Genomic DNA, 23,025 nt, shown 5'->3' on the forward strand with positions numbered 1-23,025 from the left:
AAGAATAATTTTTGTTCTTAACAACAAACCCAAGAAGTAATCCCAGTACTTTGGGAGGCCAAGATGGGAGAATCACTTAAACTCAGGAGTTCGAGACCAGCCTGAGTAACATAGTGAGACCCTGCCTCTACAAAAAATAATTATTAAAAAAAGCAAACTGAGCATGGTGGCTTGTGCTTGTAGTTCTAGCTACTCAGGAGGTTGAGATGGGAAAATTGCTGGAGCCCAGGAGGTTGAGCCTGCAGTGATCTGTGATCATGCCACTGCACTCCAATCTGGGTGACAGAATAAGGCCCTGTCCCCCCAAAGCCCAAAACAAATCAAACAAACAAACAAAAAACAGAAATAAAGCCACACACCTATAGCTATCAGATTTTTGATAAAGTAAAAAAAAAAAAAAAGCAATGGGAAAAAGACCCCATATTCAGTAAATGGTGCTACAATGATAGATGGTTAGTCATATGTAAAAGAATGACACTGAACCCCTGTGTTTCACCATGTACAAAATTTAACTCAGGATGAATTAAAGATTTAAATGTAAGATCTCAAACTATAAGAATCCTGGAAGAAAACCTAGGAAACACCATTCTGGATATCAGCCTTAGGAAAGAATTTATGACAAGGTCCTCAAAAGCAATGGAAACAAAAACAAAAATCAGTAAGTGGGACCTATTAAACTAAATAACTTCTGCACAGCAACATAAACTATCAACAGAGCAGACAACCTACCAAATGGGGGATTATTAGTAAACTATGCAATCAACAAAACTCTAAAATCTAGAATTCATAAGGAACTTAAACAATTGAATAAGAAAACAAAAACAAAATACTAACAAGTAGGCAAAACCCAAAGAAGATATACAAGTGGCCAGCAAACATAAAAAAATGCTCAACATCATTAATCATCAGAGAAATGTAAATCAAAATCACAATAAGATACCATCTCATACCAGTCAGAATAGCTATTACTAAAAAGCCAAAAAGCCAGGTGTGGTAGCTCATGCCTGTAATCTCAGCACTTTCGGAGGCTGAGGTGGGTGGATCACCTGAGGTCAGGAGTTGGAGACCAGCCTGGCCAACATGGTGAAACCCCATCTCTACTAAAAATACAAAAATTAGCTGGGTGTAGTGGCCTAGAATCTCAGCTACTCAGGAGGCTGAGGCAGAGAATTTCTGGAACCTGGGAGGCTGAGGTTGCAGTGAGCTGAGATCATGCCATTGCACTCTAGCCCAGACCAACAAAAGTGATACTCTGTCAAAGAAAAAAAAAAAGGAAGCCAAAAAACTACAGGTGCTGGCCAGGCTGTGGAGAAAAGGCAACACTTATACATTGTTGGTAAGAATATAAATTAGTTCAGCCAAAAATTGAGTAATTTTATTGCTTATTACCTGGGTAACAGAGTCAATCATACTCCAAACCTTAGCATCAGGCAATATACCCATGAAACAACCTGCACATGTACTTTCTGAATCTAAAATAAAATTTGAAAATAAAATAAAAGAGCTGGTAATCGTTGTTGAGCATGAACGTGTCTAAGCTAGATGGTATACGTAGAAGACAGTGGTCAATGTATAATTAGGTGAAGACATGGGACAGAACAAATTTACATCTTATCATGGTGAAGTTACCACTATATCTGATACCAATTTATGCATGAGGACTTCCGTATTCCACATAGGATTTGTGAACCAGAAGTATGGGAATAGAGTATATTCTAGTATACTAGAATACATTTAGTATATTAAGTCTGGAAGGAGCAGTAAAATGATCTCATACAACTTCTTTTTTTCTAATAATAGGAAAATTGAGGATAAGAGAAGCTAATTAACTTGGTTATCACAATCTAAATAAGTGCAGAGTTGAGATCCTGGAAACCTATGTTGTTGCTCTAAACGCAAGGACCATGTCTTTCTGTTTCTTTCAGATTCCCTGCTGTAAAGAACATAATGAACCTAATGTTGTGTATTGTTTGGCAAATAATGAGAAATATTTAAAGATAAAAACCAGAAACACACACAGAGAGAGAGAGAGAGAGAGAGAGAGAGAGAGAGAGAGAGAGAGAAACAGACAGACAAAGAGAAAGAACATTTATTTTGTTTCTCAATGTAATGGTTTTTCTAGTTGTGTTTGTGGTGACCCAGTAAAAATATCTGAAAAAAGTGTATCAACCTCTATCACTGTTCTTCCATAGAGGAAAAAGGATTGAACCTTTGTTCTCTATTTTTCTCCTATCAGATTTAGACAGCTTTTATTTTGCCTGGAGTGGTAATTCCTTGAGGGTAGGACTCAGTGATGCCAAGACCTCTTAAAGTTTTTTCGGATACACCAATCGGAGGGCAATTAAAGAGTAAAGAAAAACAAATCTCTTTTAAATGTTCATTATAAACTTTGCATGTAAAAAAGTGAAGTATTACTTCTCAAAATTAGCAGACTAGATACCTATTAGGCAATTTTAAAAATTCCCAAAGTGTTAAACATTTATTCGTTGTTGGTATGCCCTCTAAATTTGAGCCCAAAGGGGAACTTTTCCTACTTGTACTCATCATGGCAATATGTCAGATGAAAATTCTATATGCTGTTATTTAATGGAAACTACATAATAGTACATAATAGTACAAACCATATTACTGGTGGTTTGTAAAAAAACAAAAACTCATCTTTTTTTATTTCCTAGAATCTCTGTGAATTGACCTACTCAGAAAAAAAAAAAGTCCACAACCAAACACACACATACACATATACACAAAATCAGAAAACAGAATCACTTCCTGTTGCAGTAGATCAAAGATTTATCTTTGCCTGGGGAAGTTGTTCTGTCTTCTGCCTTCCTTACCCAAAATTTTTACTTTATTGAGAGACTTTTATAGTCCCCAAATCCTTCAAAACCTAAAAAAGAGAAAATTTTCATTTTTCTAATTTTTTACTTTCCTGGTTTTAGTTTTCATCAAGGTATAACATTCTACCATGAAAAACTAATTCTATTCAGTTAGCAGTTAACCTCTAATCAATTGCATGTGCTTTGAGGATGAGTAAAACACTTCTCTTGTATTAGCCATTAACATGTTTATATGAATAGAGTTAATTCGTTTTCCTAACTGTGTTATTAATACAACCTTTTCAGGACCAACAAGCCATTGAAGTAAGTGTTGATAGGAGGGAGAATGGAGAGATAGAACCATGACTGAGTTTCTTCTAGAAGGGTCAAACTTATGCAGAGCTGCAGAAAAGACAGAGGCCATATGGTGGCCCCTGAGCAGCTCAGTGGGTGAGAAATGAGGACTATAAAAAATGAGGGCACTGGTGACAAATTTTGCTTTTCTCACAGTTTTTTTAAATAAGACTAACCCTGAATATTAACATGTGAATTGAAGTTTTCTTGAAATAGGGTAGAAATGTGCAATGCCGCCAAATATGTAGACGTACTATTTTTTTTTGCCATTACTTTTATTTTGCATCACAAGGTTGTATTAGTTCATTTTTACATTGCTATAAAGAATATCTGAGACTGGAAAATTGATAAAAAAGAGAGGTTTCATTGACTCACAGTTCTGCATGTCTGGGGAGGCCTTAGAAATCTTATAATCATGGTGGATGGAGAAGGGGAAGCAAGGCACATCTTACATGGCAACAGGAAAGAGAGAGAGCGAAAGGGGAAATGCTAAACACTTTTAAAACCATCAGCTCCCATGAGAACTCCCTCACTATCATGAGAACAGCATGGGGGAAATCAGCCCTATGATCCAATCACCTCCTACCAGGTCCTTCGACACATGGGGATTACAATTCAAGATGAGATTTGGGTGGGGGCACATAGACAAACCATATAAAAGGTTTACATCTTTTAAACTCACAATGCATCACTTAAATACATACCTATGAATTTAGAGGTCCTGATTCCACTGGGAGAGGGGACACAGCATTTGCATATCCCCCAAAAATGGCACTGTAATTTTTCATGGACAGAACTACAGGATTCAGAAGAGCATTTCTAATTGGACCAAGCCTGTAAACCATTTTCTATTATTTCACATCTTGTTTTCTCTAGCCTTATCTAGCTTCATACTAAGCTTCCACAAAAAACAGCCTGGGCTCATTATTTTACCTCCCACATTCCATTGACTCCTATCATCCATTGGAATATTCTTTGTCACCCTCTACCACTCTACTGAAACTGCCTTCCCAAAGGAATGTCCTTAAAACCATCAAACCCATGAACATCGGTGCCCCTCACTGGACCTTCTGCTAAACTGGCAATTTGCTAGCCCACTGTTGATGAGCAAGGAGCAGTCTCTGGTGTCCTGGTTTAGGCTCCATCCAAGGCAGATATGTACCTTAGGCAGGAGCATCTGAGTCTCAGGTTTGGGGCCTTCTCAGTATTCTGCTCCTCCTCCAGTTGCCCAGTTCCCTAGTGCCCTGGGCTTAGGATATTTTCCTGCCTTTTCCCCGGAAGTGGAGATATTTTTTTCTCTGCTCCCTTTTTGTGGTTTTCATGGATCTTTGCATGTGTACTCATGGTGACGTGCTCTTCCCTCAGTGCCTTAAGAATTTTTTGTGTGTTGAGTAAGCATAGAAAAGATTGGGGCAGGCTTTGAGCCTTTTCTGCAGCAGCCTCTGCTCCCCTCTACTAGACCTCAACAAGGAAGGCCTCCTTCAGTTTTTCTCCTTGTTACCAATCTTTCTTTTGAGCACCTGGTGAGATCCATGGAGAAGAAAAGAGCCCAACAGTGAACTTGTCTTTTCCTGTGTCTGTGACTCCCATAAATTCTATAATATCACTATCACACTAGCCCACTTGCAGCATTTAATGTTTTGTTAAAAACCTTAGCTTAATTCTTTTTGTTAGCTTGTATGGACCCTGGGAATGCCCTAGATAAGCAGGTCTGCATCCTATTTTTGTTATTGTTATTGTTTGTTAGAAGCAACTACCTTTCCTTATCCTTCAGACTAGTTCATTATCCTGTGACCTCAGCTTTCTCATTATTCAAACAACTGTTGGCTTTTTTTCTTCTTTAGTATACTGTTGTCTTTTTTTGTTGTTTCTTATTCTCCTTGATTAGAAAGACTCTCTTCAGATTTCTACATTCAAAGTGGAAGCCAGAAGTCTTGCCTTCATTTTTGAAAGGCAGTTTTGATAGGTATAAAATGTTAGGTTAACAGGATTTGGGTCTTTATATTATAAAGATATCCTTCTTTTCCTGTGTGCTTATAAGATTTTTTTTTTTTTGCTATTTCCCTGATTATTCTGATATATTTTGGGATAGTTTTTCATTTTTATTTGGTTGGAACTTTATTAAATTTTTAGATCTGTGAATTTATAATTTCCATTAAGTTTAGAAATTTTTCTATGATTATTTCTTCTCTCGTCTTTCTCCCTTCTCTTGTCTTTCTTGGGTTTTAATTACACTGTACTACTCACTTGGCAATTTCCACAGGTCTCTGATGTTCTTTTTTTTCTGTTCGTTTTTCAGTGGTGTTTTGCTCTGAATCTTATTTTGGATAGTTTCTCTTTCCACGTCTTATAGTTCACTAATTATGTCTTCTGCAGTGTCTAATATGCTCTTAATTCTATCCAGTGAATTTTTAATTTTATATATTGTGTTTTTTACCCTCAAAGTTTTTAATATATTCCATTACCCTTCTTATCATGTTCATAATTTCTTCTGTTTTTTAAAGCATGTGGGGTATATTTGTGATAGTGGGTTTAATGTTACTTGGCAGTGTTAAATAATGTTTGGTGATTCTCTTAATGTGCCATTTCTGTGTCCATTTCTATTGCTTATTTTTTCTCTTGTTTTTGAGTTTTATTTCCTTGCTTCTTTGCATAAATGGTGTTTTCTTTCTTGGATATTAGGCATTGAGAATTTTATAATTTATATTTGTTTCAATATTGTTGGGCTTTGTTTTAAGACAGAGTAGTTACTTGGAATCAGTTTGTTTCTTTTGAGGCTCATTTTCAAGCTTTTATAGGGCATGTTCAGAGCCTCACTACTAAGGCAATATCCTTCTAGATTCTACTTGATTCCTCTTTTATGTGGAGATCTTTCCACTCTGCCTGACTGAAACAGAATCTTCATAATCTTATTTTCAATTCCAAGGATTGTTATACTTATTCCTTTTCTTTCTTATAGTTCTTTCCTCAGCCTCTGCTAATTTCCTCCCACCATGAATGTACAGAGCACTTCTTAGTCAAACATTCAAGAGAAACTGTCTGAAGATCTCTGGAGACATCACTAGCAGTTCATTTCTCTCTGAGTTATTTTTTCCCACCAGAAATTCTAGTCACCTTGGCCTTCCTCTGCTCAGCCAGGCCTCTGGACTCTGATTGAGTTTCTCCTTGTACTGCAGTTTGAAAGGTTTCTACAAGCAGTTAGCTTGGGCAACTATAGGTCTCACCTCATTTGTTTCTTTCTCTCAGAGATCATTGTTTTGGGCTTTCAGCAATATCTGAGAATTGTGTTTTATGCATTTTGTCTACTTGTGTAGTTGCTTAAGATGGGGTGATGAATTTCATCCCTGTTAGTACATCATGGCTTCCCAGAACCTGGTCCATGTTATACTGCAATTTAGAAACTTGGTTTAATCCAAACATCTGCCCTCTCTACTCTCATTACTGAGATGCTGGGGGAGTGCTGGAAGACATCACATAAATGTGAGCAATGTTGACACTATATTTTTACAGTCCTCAATTTCAGCTGTTTTCCCAGCACCATTTCCCATTGCAGCTATTTCAAATGCTTGCCAATCTCTTCGAGTCCCCAATTCCAACATCTAGAAAGTTTTTGTAAGCAAATTAACCTTTTTTATATGCTCCAGAAGAGATTAGGGACATCTTAATGGAAATTCCTCAGATCTTCTATCAATATGCCTAAAAATACAATACCTTCCCTTATACTTATTACATATTTTCTTCCCTCTTTTTCTGTGATTTTGATCATAGACTGCTACCTTTCAATGTTATATTTTTCTTTTTTAAAATAGTATGCTTGCCATAACTTTTTTATTTTGCTTAGTAATATGATTGTTGCAAAAGATTAAAACTTCGTGGAAGACTGAAAGCCATTCCCTACACCCATAAAAATTCATACTTTACATTAAAAGTCAGCTATAGCTATTTTTCTGCTTCTGTGAAATGCCCTCTCAAAGGACATTGTCTATACACTTGTGAATATGGCTGATAGAGGTCTCTTTGCAGACAACGATTACCCTTTGAAAACCTGGTTTCTCAATGCTAAACTCAACCTAGTATCCTCCTTTACTGAACATCCTTCTCTTTTGTGGATTAAAAGCCCAAATTCTAAAAATGGCTTACAGCACCCTTCATAGCCTGGTTCTTTACTATCACTCATCTTCAACTACTCTGAACATTTCCATTTATATGAAAATGAACTGACAATAGACAGATGAATGAAAGAAAATGTATTATTTAATGTGCTTATAGCATGGGAGAATCACAGGATAATGATTAACCAGTAACCTAATGAGGACCAAATGCTTATATATCAGTCTTCATGGGCAACAGAACATAAGGGCTGAAGGAGTAAATGATTTTCAGAAAAAATGAATGAGCCCAAAGGGCAATGGTTTGGGGCAAAGTTCCTCTGAGCTCTGGGGAAGGTGGCAAGAAGGTGAGGGATGGAAGTTCACTGTGAACAAAAGTTGTATTATTAGGCAGATAAAGCCTTTCAGGAAATCTCTTAGAGCTGCTCTCAAAAAAAAATAGGTACAAGTCTTTCTAGGCATGGTGACAACTCATATTCTCTTCTCTTTGCCATGCTTAATCTTTTCTGGTAATTTGTTGAGATTCCTAAAGAGAGGGTCTTAAAACAATTGCATTACTTTTGAAACAAAGTTTTCTTTGTCAGAAAAGGGAATTCCAGAGAGAGTTTTGCTTATTTGAGGAAAAATAAGAAAATCAGAGAGGCAGAGATACAGGAAAAGGTCAGAAAGAGGCCATGGGGCTGCCTCTTTAGTGCAACATATCAGAGCACCATATTTTGGGATATTGTTTTCTGAACCCCATCATGTAAGAAGCACGTTTAGCAAATTTGGCTCTGCCGTTCCATCAATCTGCAATTCTCTTTTCCAGATATCCGTAGGACTTGTTTTTCACTTCCTTCAGGTATCTCCTTAAAATTCACCTTACCAAGTCTTCCTGTAAGCTGTCACACCTGTAATCACAGCACTTTTGGGAGGCTGGCAGGCAGATCACCAGGTCAGGAGATCAAGACTATTCTGGCCAACGTAGTGAATACTTCATTTCTGCTCTGGCACTCCTCACAATGTTTCACTTCATAGCTCTCAACATCACCTAGTATAAAAAAAAGTTTATTTGTTTACTAATTGTTTCTTTCCACTAAACTGTAAGTGCCTTAAAGGAAAGGATGTTTATATTCTTGATTCAGTATTATAATATAGGCACCTTGAATGCTAACTTCTTTGCAGTGAGAACTCAAAAAATACTTGTAGGATAAATGCTTTGCATTTCTCTTTAGTTTATAATTTGTGGTTTCCCAGAGCACAAACACTCATGCAGTGAGGTCTTAAGTTATTTCATGATTCGCTAAAAGCTCCACTAGAAAAATTCTCCTCTACAAATCTCAGGATCTCAGCCCTGGTCATGAGACTGTATTCATTATTTTCTTGAAGTAATTTTATTTCAGGAGCTTTCCCTGCCATGGGCCTTCAGAAGACAACTCTAATCCATCTCATTATCTTTAGGTATCTTCAGATCTGAAGGAGCAGAAGTTGATTACTTCCTTTCCTTCTTGTGCAAGCATGATATAAGGTACAGCCAGCTTTGTTTACCAGTAAATGATAACCTTACCTGAATTATAAAAAGCTCCATATTTGCCTAAGAGAAATATTTAAGTAACCCTTCAAATAAAGGTAGATTTCAATTTTTAAAAACCAGCCTATTATCTGCTACACATATACATATATATATTTCTAATTTATTTGAACAGGATCAGAATTTATTATTCTTCATTCAACTGGCTTTCCTTACCTAATCTATTATTAACATTTTCCATGTCAGTACATAAAGTGTTGGTTTATTCTTTTTAACATTTGCATAGCTGCATTTATTTTTAAACTCTCCCATTGATTTCTAATTATGGATCCTTTAACATCACTGCAGAGAACATCCTTGCATATACATCTTTAAACTGTCATTTTTTGAAGAAGGTATTAAAAGTAGAATTTCTTGACCAGAGTGTATGAATATTTAAAATTTAGTTTTATTGTTAAATTATCTCCAGAAAACTGTCAGTTTATACCCACGCCAATAATGTAAATAACTTCATAGTGTCCTATATTCTCACCATCATTGGGCATCATTGTTTTTTAATCTTTTTTGATCTGATAAGGAAGATTATTTAATTTTATTTTGCATTTATTTGATTAATTGTACAGTTGGGTATATTCCTTATTTATCCATTTGTATTTCTTCTGTTATGAATTTCTTCTTTATAAGCCTTTCTAAGTTTTCTAATAAAGTGATTCGCTTTTTAGTATATAATTAAGTTTTGGAAATATTTCATGTACATAGAATCAAGCCAGTTATTTAAATCATGCAATTGTTTGTCTATTTGTTGATTATTTGTCCTGTGAAATTCTAGAAGAGTTTTTCAAGGAGTTCTATTATCACTGTGGCTTTGTTTAATTCTCATTATATTCACAACAGCTTTTCCTTTGTGTATTACAATGCCAAGCATTTGATACATAAAGGTTAAGATGTCTGTGTATTTTTGATAGATTTTAATTCATTGATTGGGCAGTTTCTACAATACTGAGTCATTAAACACTTTAGTTCCAAAATGTGATACATCTTGCAGTTATCTTAAGAAGCCAGGGTTGTTCTAAGGTTTTGGCTCACATAAAGTCTTTTTTCTTTGTTTTTACCCTGTTTCATGAGTTTCTTTCTTTCTTTTTTTTTTTTTTTAATCATGAAGAGGATTTCTGTAAAGTGTGATTTCTTCTTTCCTGAATTTCTCTATTCTCTACTTTCAAACTCCTATTCTTAACTAACTCCAATAATCCTATAATCCTACTAATGATAATTTTAATCAAATAAAAGGAAGCAAATGCAAAGAAACCAAAAAAATAACTCCCCTCCCCAATTCCTTACTTACACTTGAAGACTTTTGTATTCTACACTTTATAATTTGGGGATTTTTGTAGTCAGGTTACACAAAAGATAAATCTTTGAATTCACAAGTTCCTTATAGACACATTTTTTCTATTTTTCCCCTTAAAATCTGGGCTTCATCCTCACACTGCTATGAAATCTACTCAGAGAAAAGTTACCAATTACACCAAAATTGTCATACCCAAATAATTCTTTTCAGGTTTTATATTATTTGAGCATTAAAAACCATTTAACTCTCTTGGGAAGATGCTTTCATCCCTTGTATTTTACCACATACCCACTTTCTGGACTCCTTTGCCACCTGTGCTTCCTCAGTATGCCTTTTACACGCCCACACTCACCTGAATGTATGACTGCATCCATCCATGTGTGGATCATCCTAAGACCTGTATCTGTGATATGAAATTCTCTCCTGAACTCCAAACACACAGAATGCTGGACAGTCTATGTCGATACTTCAAAAGAAGCTGAGAAAAACACATAAAATTGAATTCATTGTCTTCCCTCCATTGCACTTGATGCAGATTTCTCAATAATACCTGAAATCCTTTGTTACATCTATTGGATTGTAGGCTGATACCCTTCTACCATATCAGTGGTATTCAAATAGGGGGCTGGAGGATGTGAGGATCCGTAGTCTCTGAGACTCTTACGGTGGCAGTACCTCCAGTTTGGAACTCACTTCTGGAATGTCTTTCCCTTATAATGAATGTGGAAGCAGGAAAAATAAAAGGTGCAGAATGAATGTCTACATTCAAGAATAATAAATCCTTGACCAGGCGTGGTGGCTCAAGCCTGTAATCCCAGCACTTTGGGAGGCTGAGGCGGGTGGATCATGAGGTCAAGAGATCGAGACCATCCTGGTCAACATGGTGAAACCCCGTCTCTATCTACTAAAGATACAAAAAATTAGCTGGGCATGGTGGAACGTGCCTGTAATCCCAGCTACTCAGGAGGCTGAGGCAGGAGAATTGCCTGAACCCAGGAGGCGGAGGTTGCGGTGAGCCGAGACCGCGCCATTGCACTCCAGCCTGTGTAACAAGAGTGAAACTCCATCTCAAAAAAAAAAAAAAAAAAAAAAAAAAAGAAGAAGAATAAATCCTTGAAGGCAGAAGCTGAGAGTTATTCATATTTTGAAACCAGCACAGTACCTACAGCATGTTAAGTAGTCAGTCAGTATATTCTTATTATAATACACTGAACACACTCTTCATTAAACCTTACTTGTAGCTTGAGAACTTGGTTGAATGATAGGAGAAAGAGACCAACATTTGTCATGGATAATTCTAATTCTACACAATAGAAAACAAAAAGTTTCCTACAAAATTGAGAATTTTCACGTAAAATTTGATTGTAGGAAAAATTTTTTGAAATCAAAAAGAGTGTCATAATCTTTATTAATTTATGTAATTTTACATTGTCAAGGAATAAAATTTGTTGGCACATTTAATGTGTAGATTTGTCGACTTTTTTATTGGCGTGCAAAAACATGTCATGTTTTTTGACCCGAGTGTTTCTGCTTTCTCTTTAAACACTGTTGATTCTTTTATTGAATGCCCTAAAAGACTGTGCCAGTTTTAAACCCAAGAGGCTGGTACCCCATCTGTTTAACTGGAAACCATTTAATCCAAACCGACACTTCTCTTCTTAGGAGGTATTTCCAATGCTCTGTGAAACCAAAACTTTCCCTTCTGTACACATATATCTCTGGATCTGACAACATGTTCAACACGTTGGGGCAAATGCCCAGATGGCCTTGACACCATGGAGGTTGGCTAAATTCTGGCCAAGTCTCAACAATAGAATTCTCGGAAAGAGCAAGTCACCCACAAAGAAAGAGGCTATCTGGGAATCTAATTTGGTGCAAATTCACACCACCATTCACATCCTTCTGTGAAGCTAAAGGTAATCTTATGGGTTTAGGTCAGATATGATCCAGCCTATAGTAGAATAATCCAGACTTGTTCCAGAACCCTAGACTCCTCAATATGGCATTTATAATCAAGAATAATTGCAGATTGATGTAGAACCAGACTGATTTTTTTTGGGGGGGGGCGGAATTTCAGTTACGTTAGAATACTCCTTGCTATATGAACTTCCTATGTGAAACTCTGTGAGCTTCCTAGGGAACTTCTATTTTAAGATGAAGGAGATAGGCCTTCCTTCTTGGCCAGGTGCAGTGGCTCACACCTGTAATCCCAGCACTTTAGGAGGCAGATGCAGGCAGATCACGAGGTCAGGAGATCAAGATCATCCTGGCCAACATGGTGAAACCCTGTCTCTACTAAAAATACAAAAATTAGCTGAGTGTAGTGGCATGTACCTGTAATCCTAGCTACTCAGGATTTTAATGTTTCAGCCAATATCTTATTTAATGCATTTCCTAAATATTATAACCTTAAAATTTGTTTTACAAATGCCTCAACCTTTCCTCCTTCCCTTAAAGTCTCCTCTGTGGCACACTCATTGTTTCTCTATGGGCTTCAGTTTTGTGATCATTGAATGTGACCATCAGACTCCTTGGGGACAAAGTAGGTAAGTTTTCATCTCCCAAAACATTCCCTTTTGTAAATAAATAATTCTATGGAGGTCTGTGACTTTCCAGCTCTTACCACTTTTGTTTTATTTGATTCAGGTGTGACCTCAATGTCACATTAGTTTAGGCAACTTGCCTTATTATTGGAAATTCCCAAATTTGTGGAAGAGATTAGAAGGATATGTGAATATCAAAGTGAAGAGAAGAATCACATTTACCAATAAACCTTTGAGTATTTCAAAACAGAGGCATAAGAGGTGGAATAAAGTATATAAGTTATGTAGACCCAATTTCCTCCCTCCTCCACTTGCGTATTGTACTACCAGAAGTTTGCAATCCTATCACATAGGCTCCGTAACACTTGACTGTGTCTACCATGGAGCATGCCTAGAATTCCAGGCTGCTCTTGTTTTCATCTTTTGTTCAACCCTCATGGCCCCATCAATCTAAAAAAAATTCCTCTTAACAAACTGTGGCACCTTTCATCAGATAAAATTTAATTTTATTAGGCGGCAAATAACCTATATAACCTATAAAAAAGGAGCTGGGAAGAATTACGCATGAGGGTGCTCACAAGCTATCTTCCTCTCCGCCATCGCCCAGGATGCATGTACGTATTCAAACAATAAAAACCAAGGTATTTCCAAGTATCTGACTTATTCATTTACCACTTTCAACAATGAAGCACTGTTTTTGCATTGGGCACACAGTGATAAATATAAATAAAAATAAAAGGAGATGCAAGCGCTATCCTAAATTTTAAAATATGTTCACCAGCATGATTTGTAATATTTCATCTTACTCATTCTCAGGTTAAAAACTAAAATGAACAGTTGAGAACAGGAATCTTGACTAGAAAGTAAATCCAAATTTGGCAGTTTAATAAGACACTTAAACTATAATTGAATATTAAAAATAAATATAAGAATATAGCATATTTCTTTGTCCAAAGAAAGTGGTTGATAAATATCCATTTTTCTATTATATTCTTGCTATTAATACAAAACCATGTATCTTACGACCAAAACATTTAGAAGCTATATTTTGTTATTCATTAAATGATTAATCTTCTCTTCTTGCTAAGAAACTTAAAAATCTTAATTATAAGAAAGAGAATTAAGACACTGAATTTAATGCCTACTTGTTCTACTAAAATAGTCTTACGTGGGTGTACAAATTTTGAAAGTTTGGAACTGCACAGAATAGTTTGAAGAAGCTGACATCTTGACAAACTCTGTATTTCAGATGAGATTTTAATTCTCAAGAAAAGATGCCGAGATAAATATCTTAGTTTGTAAACCCCTAAACTTTACATCTTTCTTAAATTGTTCTTACTGTATTTCAAATGTTTTCATCACAAAAGAAAATGGCCTTATATGGCCATTCATGTCCTCTGAACATTTTTCGATTCTTTTATAGAACCCAGTATTGTTTTCAACACACTTTTCACATTTTAAAAATTATGTATTGGTATAATTATTAGATTAAGATTTCTTCAACAGACTACAAACTCAGGGCAGGAGCTAGATCTGTCTTTTAATCCCTGCCTTTAAATATTAATACCAAGATGCAGCAAAACTTTGTTGTAAGGTCCAAGTATTTCTAGTTGTCTTAGTGTTAAAGAGTTTTCTTGCCCAAAATAAATATTTACGTCTTTCTCACAGTCCATACCTGACAGCATCACCCTGCTGAATCTCCCAGAAAAGCCTTGCTCTCCTCTTAGTTAGACCAGGCTTGGGGAGAAGCCTCCAGGCTTCACGTGCCATCTCAGGACTAGCGGCTTGGAAAACAACCATTCAGTATGGTTATCTTTTTCTGCAGACTTTCTCAGTACTCTTTCAGACTTGGTTTCTGTTTTTGTTTACTCTGTGGTACCTTCGCTCTGCACCTCAGGCTACTGGCAGAAATAAGCACCACTTAAAAAGTAATTTAGGAAATAAGTGTACTTACCCTAGGGTGCAAATGAAAGGAAAAGTTGTGGTAAACAGCTAATGTAAGCAAAAGGTGCCTCGGGGGAGCCCTAAGAGTCACTTCTTTCAAACCAGCAATAACTTCTGGTGCTATTGGTCCTGAGGCAGCAGCCGTCAACATTGTTTAAAAAAGCTCCCTTATGGTGTTCTCATTAATTAACTGCACTGTTTGTTGATTCTAGATTGATTCAGTTTGTTCTCTGGAGAGTGTTTGTGGAAACTCAGTAATGCCTTGATGCAAAATTTCATCTTCAGGCCCTAAATTCCCAAGGTGGTGGTTTACTGGGACGTATAGAAGATGAAGTGAAAACAAGAATTTGTTAGATAAAAATGATAATCAAAATATTTTAAATTCAGATGTAATTTTTGAAGATTTTCCCCACAGAGCTAAAAAATTACCTGAAGCAAAGTTTGACTGACAGGCAGGCTTAACAAACACAACAAGACAAATGGCATGCAAAACAGATAGGGAAGTATTTGTTGCTAATTACTTGAGAAAGCATTTTAATTAAGTTGTTTGCCAATTAATGCTTCATTTTTAACATTCCATAAATATTTAAACACGTTTCATAAACTTTCCTTCTTATGGAAACATTTGAAAATATTATTATGGAGTTTCTTTGGGAATCTTATAACAGAAAAACTGTAGAGTTTAGAAGATTCTATTTGCCATTTTCATAAATAAGTAATTTATTGTCTTTTAAAAATCTTGGTAGCTATTATATTTTAAAATATTCTCTCTGCATAATCTCTTTTTCCATGTTATGCTATGAAAATTGGATAAATATAGGCTGCATATTGTCCTGATCTTGTCATGAAAATTAAAAATAACATGAGGGCATAGAGTATAGTATGTTCAAATGGAATCTTTTAGTTAAAAATGCAAGAAAATTATTGCAGATAATTTCTTATTTTATATTTATTATTGAAAAAAAATTTTGGTAGAGATGGGATCTCACTCTGTTGCCCAGGCTGGTCTTGAATTCCTGACCTCAAGTGATCCTCCCACCTCAACCTCCCAAAGGGCCAGAATTGCAGGTGTGAGCCACTGTGCCCAGCCCAGATAATTTCTTAAAATTAAATAAGTAACAATTATTAGTATTTAAATCATCTTCAACCTAAAACATACAAAATGCTACTTAGCCAACTAAATGAAACAAAATATGATATATGCAAGCAAAACAGAAAATTTTCACTGGTACCAAGTTTGGGCTTCACTTGTAATATAAGCCATCATAAACTCAACTGAAAATATCTCAAACATTTAGCTTCTCTTTTTACCTATTTACTTTTTCAGTGGTACAATTATGCTTATGCTTATTGCTTACTTCAAATGATTTTCATGAAACTAAGCGATGAGAATAGTGATATAGGACCAACAGGTTCTGTATGTCCACTGTGTGGTAACAGATCAATTACACAGAGACAGCAGGGTTTGCAACAGAGAAAGAGCTTAATGATCTTAGGGCACTGAGTGAGGAGATAGGAGGAGAACCTCAAATCTATCTCCTTGAAGAATTCTGGGCTGGGGCTTCTAAAGGAATTCTAGGAGGTGAAGGGTTGGAAATTGGGGTCATTGATGGGTTGGTGTAAGGGGTGTGAAATCAGTAGGATGTGGTAATTGCATTTTTGGTGAGTCAGCTTCTCATGGGTACCTTAAGACCAACTGACATCAGTAGTTTCAGTGATATCCAGAACCTGAAGGAATATCTCAAATGAAAAGCTTATCATTCTATAATGTTCAAGTTGCAATCAATAGAGCAGTTCAAGTTGTTATCAATATCCTTTAAAAGGGGAACTTTTAACAGGATCTATGTGATTCTGAGGTATTTAGAACCAAACAGCTATGAGGAAGCAGGTCAGAGAGCAGGCTGACCTCATGCTGCTTTTGCTGCAAGCTGGATTTATTTTAGCTTCTCCCCCTCCTTTCTTCCCTGAATAACGTTCAGGGAAGTTTATACACCTTAAACAAGGAAGTTAAAACTTAATAAAATTTATCACGATGGTTTCAATAGCTTATGGTTAAGATTTAGCCAGAGGACTAAGGACACATTTCCTTCATCAGCACATGCATTTTCTTATCTAATATACTGACCATGTAATAAATCTCCAGGAAGAAAGGCCTGCTATATCTGGAAGGGGAACCATTAACGCATTTGCTAACTGATCAGCTGTGTGATATGTTAGGCAGCAGCAAAGGAAGGATCCTCCATTATTCATTGAATAATGAATTTCCATTCATTTATTCAATAGAAATCAGAGGGGAGGGAAAGGAGTTTCAAAGGAGTTTTCTTATAATGAAATGTTTTATCCTTCAGTGGCTATGGGAGTAAGTAGGGCTAATTGAAAGAGGTGAAGGGGAGGAGTATGGAGCACCCATGAGAAAACCTGCCATTTGTGCAGCAACTTGGGGATAGCAGAATAGCATCTAGTGGCCCATGACAAGGGTTTCTAGGCCACTTATACTGCATTTATACATCAATTCCCCAGCATGGGTAAAGCCAAATTGTACATGTCCCCAATGGAAGAGTTGAATAGTAACAACAAAAAGACTGAGGAACTCAGCTGTAAATTGTGGTAACTTGGTTGAGGTAATATTATGACCACATAAGCTTTATTGTTGCTATGTAGATGAAAATTAAAAGGAAAGATAATTGTGAGAACAATTAATGGAGAAGATTATCATTTGCAAGTATCAATTCAAATTTGCCACATTTCAAGTTGTCTTGAAATCATGGGGGAAAAACAAGAAAGAAAAAGATTATCGTGCTATGCTTAATTTTATGTGTCAATTTGATTGGGTCATGAGATACCTATATATCTAGGTAAACATTATTTCTGGGTGTATCTGTGAGGATGTTTCTGAATAAAATTAGCATTTGAATTGGTGGGTAGAGTAAAGCAGATGTCTTTCCCCAATGTGGGTGAATATCATCCAATCCATCAAGGGCCTAAATAGAACGAAAAGGTGAAGGCAGATTGGATTCTCTGCCTGACTACCTGAGCTGGCACATTGAACTTCTGTCCTCAGCACCCCTGGTTGTCAGAACTTCAGACTCAGACTGGAGTTTATACCATTGCCTCTCCACCACTCAGACCTTCAAACTTGAATATTGATATTCCTGTGTCACCAACTTACAGACTGACGTCTCTGTAATCATAATCCAATAAATACATCATCATCATCATAATTACATATAGATATATGTTTTGTATTTTTCTAGAGAAGCATTACTAATGCAGACTTTGGTATCAAAAGTGGTTCTAAAAGAACAGAATTTTAAGGATGGATTTTCTAAATGGTTTCTGAGGTTTCTGCAATTGCCTTTCTAATCTGATTATATTTAAAGATGCTACTGACTCATTCTATTTTGTAGTAGTAAAATGAGGACTGATAGTTTATTATATGAACTGGTAACAGAAATATGCAAAATAGCTCCTAACCAAGCAATGTAATAACACAGCTTAGTTGCCTCTTATGTTGTTGGATAAAGTGATGAAAGAAAAGGATGATCTCAGGAATTTGAATTTGTACCTCAAGCACCATATAAATACCCAGAAAGTTTCTATGTGGGCCCTTAAAAGGAGACCTTTATCTCCATTTGCTGTTGGAGATAAAGGTTGAAATTATCTCAAAGGCATAATGACTAGTGGATCTCTGGATTTTGGAGGCAACAAATTTTCATTTGGATGTGTTTATCTGATTCATTTATGAAGTGACTAAAAAAATCTTACAGTTTTGAGTGGGCATTACAACAGGAAAAGGCTCTAAAGCAGGTTAGGCTGCTGTGCAAGCTGCTCTGCCACTTGGGCCACGTGATCCAAGGGATCCACTGCTTCTTGAATTAGTGGTGTCAGTTAATGATGCTGTTCAGTGGCCTATGGCAAGACTCTATAGGTGAATTGCAGTGCAGACCCTCAGGATTTTGGAGCAAAGCCCTGCCAGTGATCTGCGGAGGCAGATCACTATTCTTCTTTTGAGAGACAGCATTTGTCCTGCTGTCTACAGACTTTTGTAGATATCAAATACTTAACTTTGGCCATCAAGTTACCATTCAGATTCCTATCATGGACTTGGTGTTATCTGATCCACCAAGCCATAAATTTGGGTATGTACACCAGCACTGCATCATCAAATGGAAGTGGCACATACATTAGCCTGGGCAGTTTCTGAAGGCACAAATATGTTTCATGAAGAAGTGGCACAAATGCTCTTGGTCCTCACTCCTGCTACCCCACCATCTGTTTCCCAGCCTCCACCTATGGCCTCATGGGAAGTTTCTTAAAATCAGTTGGCAGAAAACCACCTTGTTTACAAATTGTCCTGCCTAATATGCAGGCACCACCTGAAAGTGAAGAGCTGCAGCACTATAGGCCCTGTCTAAGACATCCCTAAAGGACAGTGGTGAAGAGAAATCCTCTCCATGGGCAGCACTTTGAGCAGCAAGCCTGGTTATTCATTTTACTTAGAAGGACAAGTGACATAGTCAACAGTTTGACTGGATGGTCAGGGATTGAAAGCAATATGATTAGAAGACCGGTGATAGAGAAATTTGGGGAAGAGGCTTTCAAACTTACCTGAATGGACTTTGTTTTCTGGGGAAAGAGTTAGTGTGTTTTGGTTGGATGAAGGATAGTTGTATCATGTTAGGTGGAATTATGGCCTCATTATTTTTATATGGAGAGATTAGTCATGGTCTAAGAAGATATGTTTGGAAATCAAGTTGGTTAATTTCATGTGTCAACTTGAATGGGCTATGGAAGCTGGTTAAACATGATTTCTGAGTGTTTCTGTTAGTGTTTGTCCTAAAGAGATTAGCATTTGGACTGGAAGATGGAGTAAAGCAGATGGCTCTTCTCAATGTGGGTGGGCATCCTCCAATCCATTGAGGACCTCAATAGAATAAAAAGGAGAAAGAAAGTTGAATTCACACTCTGCCTGACTGCTTGAAGTAGGACATTGATTTTCTGTTCTCAGTATTCCAGATTCTCAGATCTTAAGACCTGGGCTAGAATCTTCATCATCAGCCCTCTGGCTCTCTGGTCCTCACATGACACCACTGGCTTTCCTCGTTCTTCAGTTTGCAGATGGCTGATCATGGATCTCCAGATTAGGTTCCTCTGGAGAACTCTGAATAATACAGATCACAAGAGGGACCTTTTCACGTTCACATAGTGAATAGGGAGAAAGTGCTAAAAATTATATGGTTCTCATTTCTGCTTTTGGCTATGAGGGAGTAACTGAGATAAGTCCAGTCTTTCTGTTGGAAATAACTAAAAACTGGACAAAAATATATGAAACTATTTTCAGGCACTTCACAACAGCTGTGCAAGGCTGTGGTCTCTGAGAATAGCTTCCCTGGCTTTCTGTCTAGAGGCAATTTCCTGACTTAGTGTGCAGGGCAGGGATCCCACACAATACTGGCTGAGTAGGCAAGACTGAGGTTGGGGTTAGAGAAGGTTCAGGGAGCTAAAATCTGCGAAGCAGACGACCAGAGGGTTGGTGGGAGAGTGAGGAAAAAGAACTCCAGAGACTCCCAGGTTTCTGGAGTAGGTTGCTGAACAAAAATCTGGGCGCACGCAGCATGATCGTCTGCTGAGTGAGACAAATGATGGTAGGACCTGCAGAGGGAACAATCTCCAGAGCTTCCTTAGTATATGGAGAGGCTAGAGAACGGAACAGCCTGGCTGGAAGGTCTGGCCACATGAGGAGACACCAAGACTCAGAACAAACTAAAACTTAGGAAAGTGCTAGGCTCATAAAATAACCATGCACAATGAAATGGTTTTCTTGTTTGTTTGTTTGTTTGTTTGTTTGTTTTTGAGAGATGAGGTCTTTCTCTTTTGCCCATGCTGGAATGCAGTGATACGATAATAGCTCATTGCACTTTGACCTCCTGGGCTCATGCGATCTTCCTGCCTTAGCCTCTCTAGTAGCTGAGACTACAGTTGTGCACAACCACATCCAGCTAATTTTTTAGATTTTTGTTTATATTTTGTCAAGACAGGGTCTTGCTGCATTACCCAGGCTGTTCTCAGACTCCTGGCCTCAAGTGATTCTCACCTCAGTCTCCCAAACTGCTGATATTACAGGCTTGAGTCACCACACCTGGCAGTGAAATGATTTTATCTTCCTTTGTGATTAGCTAACATCATCTGAATGTTTTGAAATTTATATTGTAATTTTTTCCTTTTAACTTGGAATCATATAGATTTGCTTTATTATCCAAATAGATGGTTTTGGAGAACATACTTTCATTATTGATTTCTAGCCTTTTAGAATTTTGAGACATCCTTTTGGGGCCATGTTCCAGGCCAATTTTTATTCCAACTCTGCTTCAAAAAAAAAAAAAAAGAAGAAGTTATGTCTATTTTAAGAATGCAACAGTCTCTTTATTTATATTTGAAGAGGGAATTTTATCTGCTGTTCAGGCTAGAGAGCAGTGGTGTGGTCACAATCCACTGTAACCTCAAACCCCTGAACTTAAGCATATTTCCTTCTCAGCCTTATAAAAAAAGTGGGGGGCGGGGGGGAGGATTTTTAAAAATAAATTTCTGAGTCTGTGCTTTTAAGGGGCATTTATTCATATCTTTTTTTTTAAGTTTCTACTAACCATGGCTTATCCCTGCTTCCTTTTTTTCTGCCCACTACTAGACTTGTGGGATTACCTATATTCTATTTATTTTCCTCTGCTAAACAGTTGGCTCCTCTTTGGAAGTTATACAGTATCTTTCCACTCTTTTAGCTGGCACTATAGGCACTTGCCACCATGCCTGGGAAATTTTTTTAAAAATTTCTTTTGTAGAGAGAGGGTCTTGGTTTGTTGCCCGGGCTAACAATATCTTTAGAACAATCCATTTTATTAACAGAAAGATCAAACTCTGTAAAATATTTTTAAAAGATTTATTCCAAGCCAGTATGAATGATTACGGCTTGGGGATACATAGTCTCTAGAAGTCTGAGAAAATGAGCCAAGGTGTGGGTTATAGTTTGGTATTATACACTTCAGGGAGACAGGAATAGTAGATAAAGTCATAAATCAGTACACGGAAGGTATACATTGGTTTGAGAAGCTGAAATATCTCAAAGCAGAGGCTTACAAGTCATAGGTGGGTTTTAGGGATTCTTCAGTTGGTAAGTGATTGAAAAAATTAAGCTTTATCTAAAGACTTAAAGTCAGAAGAAAGGAATGCTTAAGACAAAGAGGGCTACTATCTGTTAGGTGATGTTATATCAGAGTCAGGTTGGAAATTAAGCCGTATTATACTGGGTTAATAGAAAAAATTACCTCTTTAACAAGATCTTATGATTTGTAGGACATGACATAACCCTTGCTTACCATGGCCTTAGGTCTTATTTGTAATTTGGTATCTTACTGCCACAGAGTCTGTTTGTGTGTCTTATCTTTATTTTAACATTAATGTCAGATAGGAATGCCTAAATCCTCCTTCCTGTCACAGCCAAGAGAACTCTGTTTTCTCTGGGGTTTCTCTGGGGTTTCCTTGGCCAAGAGGAGGCAAGGTTGCAATGAATGCAGGTTATGATTGTCATATTCTCTTGGTGAAATATTTCTTTATCATATCATGTTAAATTCTATGACCTCTGCTATTATCAACCCATCAGTTTCCTTTTGTTTAATAATTTGACTTGAATATCTTATTTAATCCCTTTACTTCCAAACATTCCATGTACTAATTTATGTTTCATACATATTATAACAGTTTACAGCTGGATTGGGGTTTCTTTTTCTTTTTTCTTTTTTTTTTTTTTTTTTTTTTTTTTTTTTTTACTATAATTCTGAGTCTGTGCTTTTAAGGGGCATTTACTCATATAACTTTTTTAAAGTTTATACTAACCATGGCTTATCCCTGCTTTCTTTTTTCCTGCACACTACTAGACTTTTGGGATTATCTATATTCTATTTATTTTCCTTTACTAGACAGTTGTCTCCTCTTTGAAAGTTATACATTACCTTTCCATTCTCTGAGTATTGACCATTAAATTTTAACATGCATAGCAAGAAACTTGAAAAGTTAATCAACATTTCTATTTGCCCTTAAGATAGTTATCTCACACCTGTGTTCTGATACTGCTTTAGAGTATTATTTTTTATTCACTTTGTTTTTAACACATCCCAACTCTACCCTCTGAATTAGCCAGCTCCCTTGCCATTTCCCAACTTTCTAGTGGCATTTCCTGCTCTTTATTCAATAACAAGGGTTTTTTTCTGTTTTGTTTTCTTTTTTATCTTTTTGCATCTCTTGAATAGGCAGAAAGCTTGGCTCTACCTCAATGCTTCACACAACTGATGACTCTCCTTTGCTTTTGTGAGTATTAAAACTTCAGCTCCCAACTCTGAGGTCAAAATCC

At 36.7% G+C, this 23,025-nt stretch overlaps 1 long non-coding RNA gene across 5 annotated transcripts in view; it reads left to right on the forward strand.

The window, feature by feature from the left end:
- Positions 1-23,025, forward strand: part of LOC141581431 (uncharacterized) — a 263,107-nt gene that overhangs the window by 75,371 nt on the left and 164,711 nt on the right. For 4 of the 5 annotated variants that reach the window (XR_012514030.1, XR_012514029.1, XR_012514026.1 and 1 more), the window contains exon 3: positions 8,720-8,786. The exons of the other annotated variant lie outside the window; for it this stretch is intronic. This is a non-coding gene — a long non-coding RNA (uncharacterized LOC141581431). The remainder of the gene's footprint in view (positions 1-8,719; positions 8,787-23,025) is intronic. 5 annotated transcript variants of the gene reach the window in all.

This window comes from Saimiri boliviensis, chromosome 15 (genome assembly GCF_048565385.1).
Source record: "Saimiri boliviensis isolate mSaiBol1 chromosome 15, mSaiBol1.pri, whole genome shotgun sequence".
In the NCBI taxonomy this organism is placed as follows: Eukaryota; Metazoa; Chordata; class Mammalia; order Primates; family Cebidae; genus Saimiri; species Saimiri boliviensis.